Genomic DNA, 16,019 nt, shown 5'->3' on the forward strand with positions numbered 1-16,019 from the left:
GGGGTCCTGGAGGGCGATAGATGAGGAAGCCCGATATGGATTTACACGGTGGAACCCGGATAGAGAACATGGTGTTTTCGCAATCTAGGAGAGGGCTGCCTTGCAAACGACATGAGAGGTGGGCTTTGTAGATTATAGCGATACCCCCGCCTTTTCCTTTAAGGCGGTCCAAGAGATGGATATGGAAGCCCGGGGGTAAAGAGTTTACAATGTTGGGGTCAGAGTCCGGTCCTAGCCATGTTTCCGTTAGGAAAAGAACGTCAAGGTCATGATTTTCCAGTAGTTGGTATATTTCCAATGAGTGCTTGGGAAGGGATCTGCAGTTGATAAGGGCCATGTGAATAGGGATGGGGGTAGGTATTCAGGCCCAGTGAGGGTGAATTTATACGGGCAGTGAGAACATCGATTGAGGGGGTGATCCCCGGGTACGGAGTGGCGGCAGGGCTCTTGTAGCTCTTTGTTAAGATGGAGTAGTGTGTCCCTTGCGTATCTGCGCGTCTGGTCAGTGGTATTGACTGTAGGGTCTGGCTCTGCGCTCTGCCTAGCGCAGACGAGCTTGCCTTAAGCGCGCCTTCGGCGCACCATCGTCGCGCCCGCTGCGCTCGTCCGCTGCGCTTCCGGCAGAGACACATGTTTTATGTTAGATGGTCTGGGCGTTGGAGGGGGGCTTGGCCAGCAGAGATGGGCGTGTCTCGCGGCTCCCTCGCTATTGGTAATGGCGTCCGGGAGGAAGATTCTACCCGTACCAGCGTTTGATCAGCTGCTCGGGGAATGCGAGTAAGTGCCAGGGAATCAAGTGGAGTTTAAAATAACACACAATATCACGCAAGTTTTAAAAATATTGATTAAGCTATCACTCTCCCGGCTTTCCGCCTCAGGAGATTTCTTGTCAGTGCAGCGCTCGTAGTCAGCGCGCACTATTTATGCTTGGTGGGGGGGCGTGGCCAGCAGAGATGGGCGTGTCTCGTGGCTCCCTCGCTATCGGTAATGGCGTCCGGGAGGAAGATTCTACCCGTACCAGCGTTTGATCAGCTGCTCGGGGAATGCGAGTAAGTGCCAGGGAATCAAGTGGAGTTTAAAATAACACACAATATCACACAAGTTTTAAAAATATTGATTAAGCTATCACTCTCCCGGCTTTCCGGACGGAGCCTAACTCCCAAGCACAAGCTTGCGTCGGATTGACTGCTAACACTTCAAACCAGGAAGTGTCCTTTGATTGACTGCTAATACTTCAAACCAGGACGTGTTAGCAGCCATCTTGTGCCTCGCATCGACTGAAAATATAAAAGAAAGGTCCCGGGGGCAATTTAATATACTGGAGCTCTGTCCATGCGAGATAACCCTTTTACGCTCCCTCTGCCCAACATCACCATTTCGCAGCTATGCCTTTAGAATCCAGTCCGTCGGCTCGCAGCTCTCTACCTTTGCGAGCAAGTACGCTACTGTGCCTCTACCACTGCGAGCTACTACACTTCTGTTCCTTTGGGAGCGGACTGCCCGTAGTTCTCCATCTACAAGTCAAGCCCACGGGCCGCAGTTATCCCTCTGAGAGCCTGGGTGCGAACTGTTCATAAGTCACACTATATGAGCACTGAAAAACCATGTTGTGATTCAGTCCTTCAGATGACATCTGTCAAGGCATCTCTGAAAACATACCGGAGCTCTGTCTGTGCGAGATACCCCTTTCACGGTATGTCTCCCCACATCAGCAGGTAACGCACCCTCTTCCCACGTGACATCACCAGCATACCCCCAACAACCTCCTTGGGCCCTCAAGTCTCCCTCTGCGAACCACTTGTTGGCTCGCAGCTCTTCGGGTGCACCTTCTCGGGCCCGCAGTTGTCTCTGTGAAGCCAAGCCTGGATATATTCTGCAGGTCTCTCTCTGCGAGATACCCCTTTCATGCTCCCTCTCCCCACATAGTGTTTCGCAGCTATCCCTTTGGAAGCCGACGGCCCACACCTTTCCCTATACCAGTCAGCCCGCAGGTGTTCCTCTGCGAGCTGGTCCACAGCTTTCCCTCTGCAAACTGACGGGCCGCGGTTTTCCCTGTATGAGCTAGTCAGTCGGCTGGCATCTCTTCATCTACAAGCCATCCTGCCGGCTCATACGTTTTTGAGAACAGATGTAAAGGAGGCAACGATCATGCAGGTCGGACACCCAACACTGCTCCGACATCCCCCAGCAGGAGCTCCTTGTCCGCCATCCCCCCTCATCCCAACCCACCACAAACAAATCTGACAGTACCGTTAGGGAATCTGGAACGTAAGAAATAAGGGTAATGTCGTACAATTATTAATAAGAAGATGCTTGGACAAATAAGAATCTTAGTCGTATGTATTTACATATAAAACATTTTATTAAAACAAAACAACAACAAATAAAACTACATACAGCCATGGCGTGTCATCGCTGGACCATTTGTGAATCACATCCTGCAAGACAAAAAGAAAGATAAGATGGTCCGTAGTGCATCCAGCAAAGGAGAAAGAGAAAGAGAGAACGTGAGAGAGTGAGAGTGAGAAAGAGGAAGAGAGAGAGAGAGAAAGAAAGAGTGAGAGAGAGAAAGAGAGAACAAGTGAGATACAAGGAAGAGAGAATGAGAGAAACAGAGTGAGAGAGGAAGAGAGAGAAAGAGAGAGAGAGGGAAAGAGGGAGAGAGTGGAAGAGAGAAAGAGTGAGATACAAGGAAGAGAGAAACAGTGTGCGAGAGAAAAGAGAGAGGAAGAGAGAGAGTGAGAGAGAGAAAAAGTGAGAGAGAGGAAGACAGCAAAAGAGAGAAAGAGTGTGAGATTGAAAAATACAGAGAAAGAGTGAGAGAGAGAAAGAGAGAGTGAGATACAAGGAAGAGAGAAAGAGAGAAACAGTCTGAGAGAGGAACAGAAAGGGAAAGAGTGAGAGAGAGGAAAGAGAGAAAGAGACAGAGCAAGAAAGTGTGAGAGAGAGAAAGGAAGGAAAAGATGGAGAGGGAGAGGGAGTGTTGACACTGGAGAAAATTTTTGCAGCTCACCTTTCTGCCACCAGTGTGTCTCCAACCATGTACCGAGACATAGTGCACCCTCAAGTTTAGTCATCTGAAAGATAGTATAGAATTAGTAGTTGCAGAGTACATACAACTGCACACACGTAATTCTCTGTTTTGCCACTGCGCACTCAGGCTGCTGCGCCCCATCCACTCCCACTGCTCAGAGGTGTCTGTGCGCTCTTGTGCACCCAGGCTGCTGCACACTATCTACTTCCACCGCCCAGAGGTGACTGCCCACTGCTGCTGAAAGAAGCCTCTCTGCTCACCTTCTGCCACCGGTGTGTGTAAGAGGGTCCACCACGTGCCAAAGAAAGCAACCTTCTCAGGAGTTGCATACTCCTGGTAAAGCAGAGCGCTCAATTCATAATGGGTGTTGATTGTCAGGATGGCCATGCATTATCGCAGGTTCTACACGCGTTCAGCTCTGGTGGCACTGAGTGGCGGGAGTTCCGTGTTGGCGGGGGGACATCAATTCGTGAATCACAGCTTGTTAGATAAAAAGAAAGATAAGATTGTGCGTCATGCGTCCACCAAAGGAGAGAGGAAGAGAGAGAAAGAAAGAGTGAGAGGAAGACAGAGAGAAATAGAAACATTGAGAGTGAGAGGAAGAGAGAGAGAATTAGGAAGAAAGAGTGAGAGGAAGACATAGAGAAAGAGTGAGTCAGACAAAGAGAGAGAGAAACAGTGAAAGAGAGGAAGAGAGAGAGAAAGAGGAAGAGAGAACCAGAAGAAGAGTGTGAGCGAGAAAAAAAGAGAGAGAGAAAGAGTCAGAGAGAGAGAGGTAGAGCGAGAGAAAGAGAGAAACAGCGTGAGAGAGAAGAGAGAGAGAAAAAGAAAAAAGAGTGAGACAAAGACGGCGAGAAAGAGAGAAAGAAAGTGAGTGGAAGACAGAGGGAAAGGGTGAAAGATAAAGAAAGAGAGAAACATTGAGAGAGAGGAAGAGAGAGAGAAAGAGGGAAAGAGTGTGAGAAAGAGGAAGAGAGAAACAGAGGGAGAGTGAGAGAGAGAGAAAGAGAGAAACACTGTGGGAGGAAGAGAGAGAGAAAGAGCGCGAGGGAGAGAAAGAAAGAGATGAGGAGGGACACTGAGTGCCAACTCTGTGGACAAAACCCTCACAGCTCACCCTTATGCCACAGCTGTGTCTCCAAACATGTGCCGGGACCTAGTGGAGCCCTCAAGCTCCCAGATCTGAACCATAGTACAGAATTAGTAATGGCAGCATATGTACGACTTTGATGCCTAAATCTCTGTACCGCCTTTGTGCATCGAGGCTGCTGCAGCCCATCCACTCCCGCCGCCCAGAGGTATGTGCCCACCGCTGCGCACCCAGGCCTCACTGCTCACCCTTTCGTGGATAGGACACCCTCCACATCATGCAGCTCCACAAGCCAACAAGTCTTACATTTGGTTCTGCATCTTGATTTTTCCATAGCAATGGACATGCTAGTGCACCCTTCATCATCGCAGGCTGCACACCCGCTCAGTCCTTGCGGTGCCAATAACTCAGTGACCAATGAGGCCATGCACGTGGCGGTAGGCCCCTGCTGTTCCATTGCTCAGGCCTGCACTGTGGTCAGGCAGGGCACACAAAACATGAGGTGTCTGGACCACCGGGATGGGCCATCACTGTGACGGTGTGCCTGTGCCGTCCGGAGTGCATCCGGTGCGAGCAACTCTAAAATGGCGTAGAGCATGTGCGGCCCATCTTTTTTGTTGGTAGGGTCACGCGTCCTGTGACGCCTGCGCTGGATGGGTGTGGTGTGGGTGTATGCCAGCCATGAGGGAGTGGCTGTGGTATACTGACAACTAGACCTGTGACCAGCAGATCAATACAATGAAAATCTGGGCCATGTAGCGTTGTTGTCCTTCCCTGTAACCATAAGCGGAGTGGACTGGCCTGGCGTATGCCATTCCTGCGTGAGGCTGTGAAGAATGACTCAGAAGCTATGGGCGTGGCTCCGTCGTGAGCTGTATGAGGAATCAATTGATGCAAGCAGTGTTACCACATTGGTCTAGATCACGCACAATTGGGCTATATTTTTCCAGAATGTGTGGTAAAATTTTGGTTTGTGCTACTTGCCAGATTATAAATATATACACAGCGCTCCAGCAAAGTAGTATGTTAAAGTGCTTTGTTAAACAAATATTTACTTGGCATCCTGCCGCAACATCAATTCCAATGCTTTCACTGCCTGCTTGACGCTGTCCCTGCTCCTTCAATAAAGTAGCAATATTTGGCTATTTGGGCTACTTTTTGGTTGGCTTTGGGCTAGAGAATGCTTAAAAAAATGTGGCAACCCTGGATGCAGATGTCCGTGTTGTAGTGCTGCCATCCCCCGGGTCGCAAGCGCCAATGTGTCACTTTGTGATCCAAGTCTCACTACATAGCCAACATGGACGGTACGGGGAATCACTGACCCTACATTCATCCATAGTTCCATACAAGAAAGATGGTGGACATGACACATCTGTGTGGATATGAATGTTTATTGCACACTCAGTGGAGTGTTGCAGCTGTAGCAATACAGGGCCATGGAAAGTTCAAGTTTCAGTATTTTGCACATGGAGGGAAGCCAATTAGAGATAAGCTCGTTGTCGGAGTTAGGCTGCGCCAACATATGTACTTATACAATCACTCTGCCAATCCCCACACACTTATAAATGCACTATACACTCTCCTTGCAGTACTCTAATGATCGAGTCTCTAAGTACGTACTGTTACAATAACCGAGACAAAGTTACATAACCAAAGTTTTCCCCCACTGTCAAAGGTAAGCTGGTTGCATACGCTGTCCAGAGCACAATGTAACTTGGTAGGACCCAGGGGCTGCATGTTGCATACATAATGAACAGGCACGTGCGCTCGACTCCTTTTTATTACCAGGGTCACATGTCCTGTGATGTCTGTGCTGGTTGCGTTTGGGGTGAATGTAAGCCAGCTCTCCGGGAATGGTTGGTGCTGGCACCAAGTACAACATTAATCATTGGATCAGACACAGAGAATCAATCATACAGGGTCAATGATTTGTGCTGCACTTAGGTAGGGGCACCCGATGTGAAATAATACACAAAAGATTCTATTGTAAATGGTCTATGACTTGTGGTACACTGAGGTAGGGGGACCAGATGTGAAATTATACTCAAAATATTGTATCATAAAGTGTCCATGAGTTGTGTTGCACTGAGATAGGGGCATCAGAAGCATTTAGAGTCTGCGCAGCCAGCGATGATGCGTGGTGCGGGCGAGCAGCACTGGGAGCAATGTCTGTTGCCTACTGGACTGTGTCATCTGCAATCGCGACTCGATGTGAATTGTGAGCCCTGCTATCTGCAGTGTAGATCGAAGGCAGTAGTCAGCACAGACATCGAGGAATGATTTTAGTCACTTACTCTTGACAAAATTCGAGGACATAGAATATAATTCCCTCTGCAATAAATAAATCATTTCTCATTTTAAATTGTGAGCTCTGCTGACCGCAGTGTCGGTGTATAGAATAAAAGATGAAACATTTATGGAATACACTGTCGAAATATGTAGGTTTCAGGGACATTATAGTAGTTGCCTACTGGACTCTGAAATTAATGAATGAAGACTGAATTTGAATTGTGAGCCCTGCTGAGCACTGTGTAGGCTGGAGGCAGCTGTCAGGAAGGGCCCCACAGCCATGTGGCGTTGACTTGAGATGCATAGAGTTAGTGATAGGTGTGGCGCTCAGCGTATGCGCAGCCAACGATGATGCAATGTCTCTTGCCTACTGGACTGCGTCATTTGCAATCGTGACTCGACCTGAATTGTGAGCCCTGCTGACTGCAGTGTTGGCTGAAGGCAGTGGTCAGGTAAGGGCCACAGCCCTGTGGCATTGACTTGAGCTGTATAGACTTAGTGGTAGGTGTGGTGCTCAGCGTATGCGCAGCCAGCTGTGATGCAATGTCTCTTGCCTACTGGACTGCGTCATCTACAATCGCGACTCAATCTGAATTGTGAGCCCAGCTGTCCGCAGTTTAGACTGCCATTCTGTGTTCATTTGGACTTGCAAGATCAATTTGGTCATTGTAGTAAAGCTATAACTGATGGAAAAAAGTTCCTGAAGCAAGGATACTAAAAGGATATTGTGTAGATTTGAGGAAGGTTATACTTAGTTGCCTACTGCACTCTGTAATTAATGAATGAAGACTCAATTTTAATGGTGAGCCCTGATGACTGCAGTGTAGGCAGGAGGCAGGGGTCAGCAAGGGCCCACAGCCATGTGGCGTTGAGTTGAGCTGCACAGTTATTGGCAATTCAACGTGTGTGCAGCCAGCGAGGATAAGTGGTGCCCTGAGTTAGTGGCACCTGAAGCAACCAGCATGTGCGCACCCTGTGATAATGTGTGGTCCAGGCAGGCCGCACTAGGAACAATGTATTTTGCCTACTGAATTCTGCCTTAATAAGGCCATGTGGCGATGACTTATGGTGCAGTGAGTTAGTGGCACCTGATGCACTCAGCGTGTGCGTACCCTGCGATGATGCGTGGTCCGGGCAGAACGCACTGGGAGTAATGTCTTTTGTCTAATGAATTCTGCCTTAATAAGGCGTGGCGTTCACTTCTGGTGCACTGAGTTAGTAGTACCCTTGGCGCTCAGCGTGTGTGCAGCATGCGATGATGCGTGGTCTGGGGGGGTCACACTGGGAGCAATGTGCCTTCCCTACTGGACTGCGTCCTCTGCAATTGCCACTCCATCTGAATTGTGAGCCATGCTGTACGCAGTGTAGATCAAAGGCAGTAGCCTGTACAGGCATAAGTCTGCAGTGCTCTGCTGCTGGGTTCGCAGGGGGCCTGTGTCGAGGAGGCCGCAGTCATGGCAGCAGTCATGTGGCAGGGTGAGGGCTGCCGCTCTGGCAGATGCTTTGGCCTTCCCACAAGTGGACCACGGCCAGAGCTCCGGCCTATTTAGTCATACTCCTACTCTGGAGTGGCATACGTTGGACCAGCCCACTCTGAATCCGCTTCCAGGGGGGACAACACAGCTACATGACCATGGTCTTCCCCACTGCCTGAGGTAACATGGTTGTACCTATTGTCCACAACACTACAAGCACCAGCAGTATATGTACACATGGAGAGGTTTGTGCTCTGCATGGTCAGGTCTTTCCAGCACATCACCACTACACATGGTATGGTGTGCATTATTATTGATGTGTGACTTGCGTCTCCTTCAAACATAATTGGTTGCCACATCTGCCAACATTCAAGTATTGTGTAGCCGAGGGACCATGCCAATTTGGGAAGGTCCGCTGTCCTGTTCTGCGCTGCCTCAGTGGTAGTAGGGAGGGGGTGGTCCGGGTGGGACGTCCTGAGGCTGGTGTCAGTGGGTGTTGTGGCCTTCTTGGGTGTCGGAGCTGCATGACCAGTAACTTTATGAAATGTGTTTGTCTTCAGATGTGATTCTGGGCTGGGCTCCCTTTTACACTGTAGGTAGTCATCCTCGTTTACACCACTAAAAGGCAAATGTTAGATTCCTACTGCTAACGTGGCTTAGTGCCTGTTTTTGGATCGCACCCCAGATTTGGCTGCTCATTGAAAATATCGGGAAGTGGTGTTTTTGTGTTCTTTTTACACTGGAACGCCTACTCTGCATTTATTACCGTTAGTTGTTGCTCTCATTTGTGCCGATTTTCTTTTACGGAAGCTATTGCTGGAAAACTGGGGATATCTGCTTTTATCACTAGGTTCAGAATGGAATGGGAATTTAAAATCACTGAAAAAACCATAGGTTTAATGAACATTAAAATTAGAAATTATCATTTAAAAAACCCTTGAAATTCACTGAAAAAACCATAGGTTTCATGGACGTTATAGTTACAAATTAGCATTTAAAAAACCTTTGAAATTCACTGCAAAAACCATAGATTTCAGGGACGTTATAGTTAGTTGGACATTTCACTCGTAAATAACAATAGAAATTCCGCCGTTATAGTTAGGTGAGCTAATTATAACTAGCACCCCCGCAATCCACTGCTGATGACGTCACATATTATATCATTCATGACATGGTCAGTGACATCACTGATGACATCTCAAATGACATCTCTGATGACATCATCCACATGAAAATCTGATGACCTCCTCACACCTTAATAAAACCTTTGATACACTCACTCTAAAATACAGACTACCATTTTCAAAACAATAGATACACCAATACCAGGTACTACGTATGCACTCACTGATTCCTAGGTCTACACACACATTGACTCATTCACCCATACAGTCATTCATACATGCAGTGACTCATCAATACTATACTATTATAGGCACTCATACACCTATACAAACACTCACATACCACCACTCAAGCAGAGTTACTCACACATCTAGTCAGTGATTCAAAGAATCAATCACACTTCTATTTACTCACCTATACAGTTATACACACACACAAACTCACTTATTCATACAGATACTAACATATAGTTAGTCTTTTATACAATCACTGATGCAAGTACACACTCATCCAAACAGCCACTGTCACAATCATTTCATTTCATTTTTTCCTTTATTTCGATCAATTAAAACAAAAAAAGTTAGCATCAAAACAGTACGAAAGGGTATTACAAATCTATCAACAATGATTAAAAAGGATTTACAATTTCTATTCCGGATAGACAAATCAGACAATAACAGAGGTATACCTATCGTACATCACACATTAAGTTTTTTGTTTTTTTTTAAATGACAAAGATTATGTGTACTAAGTGTCAATTTAAAAATCAGAAATACATATTACAATTTTAAAACTGTGCCAAATCTATATCAATGCATACAGCGAGTACGAATGTGCCACATCGCAGTAAAAAATGTAGCTACCACAAACACAATTGGAGGCGATAGGTAAGTTTTTAGTATTCTGTAGGCAGGCAAGTAGTGCCTGAACCCCAGATTTTTAAGTAGGGGAACAAGCCAGTACTTTCTTGGTTTATGGTAAGCCTTACAGAAAAAGATGACATGCAAATCAGTTTCCTGTTGATGCGAGCATCCTGGACATAGGTCTGAGGTAGGGGGATGGGACCAGGTACAGCTAAATGCTTTAAGAGGAAGTGTGCCATACCTCCACTGTAAAAATAATTTCCTTGTCAGAGCAGGACTAATATTGTCAAGGACAAGTTCCCGTTGATAGGAGTCTTTGGTTTTGATGAATGAATGTGTTAGAGACCCCATGCGTGAATTCTGTAATAAAGATGTTATTTTAAATTCGTAGTAGTCTTTCGATAAAGATTTACGGGATACCCTGTTACAAGCGTTGGTTGGGTCCAGTCACAGTTCCGGCCTTCCCAGACTCTCACATGTATTTTTTATATATTTCAGCCAGGGAATGTTCGTTGAATTTGATAGGGATAAAATCTCTTGCAACTCCTTCCTGTAACTCAAGAGTTCTGGGGTACTCCAGATTCTGCGCCAGAAAGTTAAGGGTTTTAGCCCCAGTTCTTCCTCAATGGTTCTTAAGCCCAGATCTAATCTGAGCGGCAGGAGTGGAGTGCTTGGCGGTAAGGCCACCATCTGCCTGATGAATTTGTTCTCCGTGATTGTCAAATTTTGGGTAGGTGTATGCCCCCACAATTCCCCTCCATGTATGACTGCCTCCTGGGCCTGCATTTTATAAATTTGGAGCACTGGACCGAGGGGTTTGTGGGTTGATCTATTTGCCATCCTTGAGATACCACCCGTTAACTGAGCTAATTTGATGTTAGCCTTTGTCCGATGTGTATCCCAAGACAGATTTTGATTGATGGTCACCCCTAGGTATTCAAATGTGTTAACCCTCTCTAGTCTCGATGTGCCTATGGTGGGGTTGGGGCGTGTTGAGAGAGGAGGACTGAGAATCATATATTTGGTTTTCATCGCATTGATCTCTAGTCCCCGGTCAACACAAAATGCTTCGAACCCATCCAAAACCCATTGGATTCCCATCGGGGATTTAGACAGCAGCAGGGTATCGTCCGCAAACATAATGGCGGGCACCCTGCTGCCGCTGAGTTTTAGAGCATCAATGTCGGCTATCCTTGTCAGGTGGTCAACTACCACGTTGACAAAGAGGCAGAACAGGGTGGGTGCAAGCACACAACCCTGCCTCACCCCCCCGTCAACGGGGAATCTTCCTGAAAGCATCCCGTTTCTACCACACCTGACCCGTGCATAGTTATCTAGGTGCAGTCTTATCAGGATGTTCAGGATGTCCAAGGGAATGCCCATCTCTGCAGCACTGTCCAGAGTCTGGATCTTGGGACCAAATCGAAGGCGGCGCGCAGGTCTACAAAGACCGTGTAGAGGCTGCCTCCTTCGATTACAGCGGTTTTCCAAAACATAAGATTGAGTCGGAAGATCTGGTCTGTTGTTGAGATCTTCCTTCGAAAACCAGCCTAATAGGGGGAGAGAATAGAAAACTCCTCCATCCAGTTTTGGAGGTGATCAAGTACCAGCCTACCAAAATGTTTTTGAGAGACATCAATCACTGACTCTCACGTATAGTCATTCATATACTCCAACTCTCACATGCACTGCGTTTTACATATGTAGTTACTTGGATATGTAGCACTGAGATATCCATTCACTCACCAACACACCCATTCACACCCTCACCCACCCATTCAGCTGTTTCCACATGCACTCTTGAACCCATACACCCAGTCACATAGAGCTGCATAGAATCACACACCTCCCACCCACCCACACACACACTCAGGCACCCATACAAATACTCAGGCAACCAATCAATAACCTATATAGACATTCATGAAGCTACTCACCAACAAATGCAGCAGCTTACACAGCAATAGACAGACTGCTACAGATACTGACACAGTTTAGTAACTAACTCACGCAGTCAGTAAGACCCATTTAATCACTCACTTATACAGTCAGTCTCACACCTACTAAATCCTCCATCCAGACACCTATACACCCACTCATTCTTCAATACACCTTGGCCAATATATATATAAAAAATATTTAAACTTAACAGAAACACACAGTCACTGGATGATGTCATCAGTGATGTCATCAGTGATGTAATTTGGGATTTCATGTCATGAATGATGTAATATGTGACGTCATCAGCAGTGCATTGCGGTGGCACGAGTTATAGTTAGCTCAACTAACTATAACGGCGTAATTTCTATGGTTTTGTACGAGTGACATGTCCAACTAACTATAATGTCCCTGAAACCTATGGTTTTTTCAGTGTGTGTGTATATATATATATATATATATATATATATATATATATATATATATATATATATATAAAATACGGAAAGTTTTAAAACCGCGTAGTAAAATATCAGTGCAAAGGCCATGCTTTAGTGTTGCCAAACAGAAGCCTGTATTTCCAAGATCTCATAATCTGTGATGATCAGGTTTGCCGAAGCGGCTTCTGGAACAAACTACAGGCAAATAAGCTCCTGTCCCACTTATTAGAGAGAGTAGTGTCAGCAAAGAATAAATTACATCTGACCATGCCACATTCACTGTTCAAATGATCATGCCAATGCAACAGGAGGAACCCACAGTTTAGAAGGGATAAAATGTATGAGTCCTGTCTGAGGTTAGAATGATTGAAACGCCTTGGTGATCATGGGATTGCAACAATGGGAAAACTAGAAGTACCAAATCTGTCTGTGGTGGTGCATGGCGTCAGGGCAGGCCTGGCTGTAGCGGGCATCGGGCGTTTCCCTTGGAGGATGGAAGGGTGGGGTCCAGTAATGGAGCTGTGGGGGCCAGTTTTGTTATTGGTGGCCGGTTTTGCAGCAGTGCAGCAATATCGGCCTCAGTAATAAAAGCAGCAGTGCTGGGGGACACTTTAGTTAGGAAGCAGTGCTTCAAACTTGTACCTCCCCCACCTCACATTTGCTTTCTTTAGATGGTGGCACTGTGAAATGCGTTGCATTGTGCGTAGTTTTAGGTGTCACTGGCTGTGATGATGGTGTGAGGAAACGGGTAAGGGGAAAATTGACAGCGGGTTAATGGGTAGGAAATGTACAGCAAGGTGTAGTAGAGGATAACTGGTTGGCAGATGGGTGGTGGGAAATGGACGGCAGGGGTGGAGGGACACAATACTGTGCTATGCAAGGCCAAATAAAAAAAAAGTACTTACAGCACCAAAAGGCAAGTGCAAGTGGAAGGACACTCTCCGCAAACAGGAACCTATGCTTGGTCCAAGCTCCGCAACATGGATAGAGGCCCTGAGTTGTCTGCTGGAGGAGGTGAGCAGTTGTCAGGAGGTATGACCACTGAAAAGCAAGGAACCCAGAGTGAAGCAGACACCAACTAATAGTATGTTTTGGTAAATAATGGGCGGAAACTCTAAGCCCATTTTAAAGTTTTTTTTTCTCACTACAATAGCTTTCGCTGACAGTGCATGCATGCTGTATCGGCAAAAACTAAAAACTACCATTACGGCTATACTTTTTTTTATGTTTGAGTAGCTTCATTAACAAAATGTATTAATAAATAGAGACATCAGCATTGTATAAAAAAGAATTTGATTTCAACAGTATAACAACCAAATTGGCTGATATCCGGGAGAAAAAAAGAAAGTAAAAGCATTTTGTGGGGTTTATATGAGGTGAAGGAAGGAGGAGGGCGAGGGGAAAGAAGTGGGAGGGGAGGGAATATTGATACAATGGTATGAGAAATAAAACAGAAGCATCATAGAATAAATATTGTAAATAAATAAATATGCATTATCTAATGAGTGAATACATATCTTAGGTCTACAGGGTAAGTAACGAGGTAAGTAATGAAGAACAGAGAGAATATCATTCAGGGTGGTTTGAAGTTTTCCGAAGTTACATGAGAGGTATTTGTAAAGATAGAGATGAGGCGGATAAATGTGGTCAAATAATGGTTTATTAATTCTTTCAACCATAGACCCACCGGAGCAGCAGGGCAAACGTCCCGACTCTCCAGAAACCAACCGCCTTCTCCCCACAACACACAAAGCTCTAACATTCTAAATTACATCACTAGATTCTAACGGTGACATAAGCATGTTTTACAGTTTGATTAGACATTACATTTACATAGACACAAATCAAGGATATTACCAACTACCACATGTCTCTTTTTACAAAAGTAACAGAATGAAATAAATCAAACATCCAAGATGTAATCGTCAAATTTCTTAGGAACTTTAGGAATCCTCTTGAGGGGTAAATGATCAACCTGAGGAGATATTTCAATAGACTCCTGAAGATTGGAACCACCCTCACAAACACTGGAACTCTCTGAAGAAACAACATTTCCAGTGCCAGCATCGTGAACAGAGTCATCAGAGAACACATCAGCAGCATGAAACTTTTCTCCACAATCAAGATCATTCCAAGTGCAACCACCATCCTCATCTTTGGCAAAAAAACGTTCTTGCCCCGGTTTAAGAAGAATAACTGAACCCTTGCTCCACCAACCCTTCTCAGCCAGCAGAACAGCAGACTCAGTTACCTTTTCAACCTGAGACGGATTGGAAAATTTGGAAGAACCTTTGCAAGATAAAGTAGGTTTCACCACCCGTACCCAATCACCAACCTTGATGCATTTATCTTTGGACTTGAGAGAAGCATCATGATAACTTTTACCAGCAATGCGAGACTCTAGAATGTTTTGTTTGACTTCATCAATGATAACTTTCATGTTAACTTCCTCCTCAACATCTTTAACAAAGTTGGGCCTTAAGACAGATTTAGCTTGTCTGCCTCTCATCAGTAGATAGGGAGAAAAACCCGTGGAGGAATTTGGAGTGATGTGGTAACTCCATAATTTCTCCTTCAAGAATTGCAAAACATCCAACTTGCTCTCTAATGCAGCCTGAATCCCCTCCTTAATAAATCTATTGGCCCTTTCAACTTGGCCATTGGCCCTGTGACAATACAAAGGAGTGGTTTCAGACTTTACTCCGAACTTTTCCAAAAACCCTTTCATTTTCCTGGAAACAAATTGCACCCCATTGTCAGATAAAATGAAATTTGGAGCACCCTCCAAACTGAAAACAAAATCCAAAAAATCAATGACAGAGTCAGTATTGGGATGTTCCACAAAGGTGTAATATATCCATTTGGAAAAATTATCAATCAGTACAATGGAGAATCTTCTCTCCCTTCCAAGACATTCAAAGGGGCCAGAAAAATCAATAGAGATTCTATCCCAGGGACCAACAGCTCCTTCTTTAAGAGACAAAGGTTGGGTTGAAACCTTCCAGTGCTTATCGGCTCTGACACAAACGGAACAGTTGTCAATAACTTTCTCAATACCAGCATCCATGCCAGGCCACCAATAGTGGTTCTTGAGAATCATTTTGGTACCAGAAACACCAGGATGACCAACATGAGCAAGCTTAATGAGTTTACTCCTTAAACCATCAGGAGGAATAAACAAGTGTTGACGCAACAAAATATTCCCTTCAATGCTAAGCTCATGAGCAACCTGGGCAAAACTCCTTAAACACTCTTCCAAATTCCTAATAGGAGGCCAACCATTACCTACAAAATTTTTAACTCTATTGAGTACAAGATCCTTGTCCATAGCCTCAATCCAATTTTCCTCTGAAATGCCTGATTCAAACGTACTCACAGCATCGACCAGTGCCACAACACATTCATGTTCATCCAAAATATCATTGTTGTCTTCCTCACTGGGAGGAAGCCTGGACAAACAATCAGCGGTGAAATTTTTCCCACCAGGAATGTGCTGCGTTTCAAAATTGTATTCTTGAAGTCTGGCGATCAACCTCACCAGTCTAGAAGATTGTTTGCTGCTCTTCACACCATCCATCATAAATACAAGCGGTTTATGATCCGTGACAAGTACAAAAGGCCTGCCCCACAGAAAACTCTTGAATTTTTCAACGGCCCCGACACACGCTAAGGCCTCCTTTTCAATAGTGCTGTAATGCTTTTCAGCACCCCGAATTGCTCTTGAAATAAAAGATATTACTCTTTCTCTACCTTCAACCATCTGAG

General features: G+C 45.5%; 1 protein-coding gene across 2 annotated transcripts in view; it reads left to right on the forward strand.

Annotated features, from left to right (window-relative positions):
* The window catches only part of LOC144755238 (scavenger receptor cysteine-rich domain-containing protein DMBT1-like), an 855,855-nt gene that overhangs the window by 538,140 nt on the left and 301,696 nt on the right, over positions 1-16,019 (forward strand). The window lies entirely within an intron of this gene.

The sequence above is a fragment of the Lissotriton helveticus genome, chromosome 5_1, assembly GCF_964261635.1.
Source record: "Lissotriton helveticus chromosome 5_1, aLisHel1.1, whole genome shotgun sequence".
NCBI lineage: Eukaryota > Metazoa > Chordata > Amphibia > Caudata > Salamandridae > Lissotriton > Lissotriton helveticus.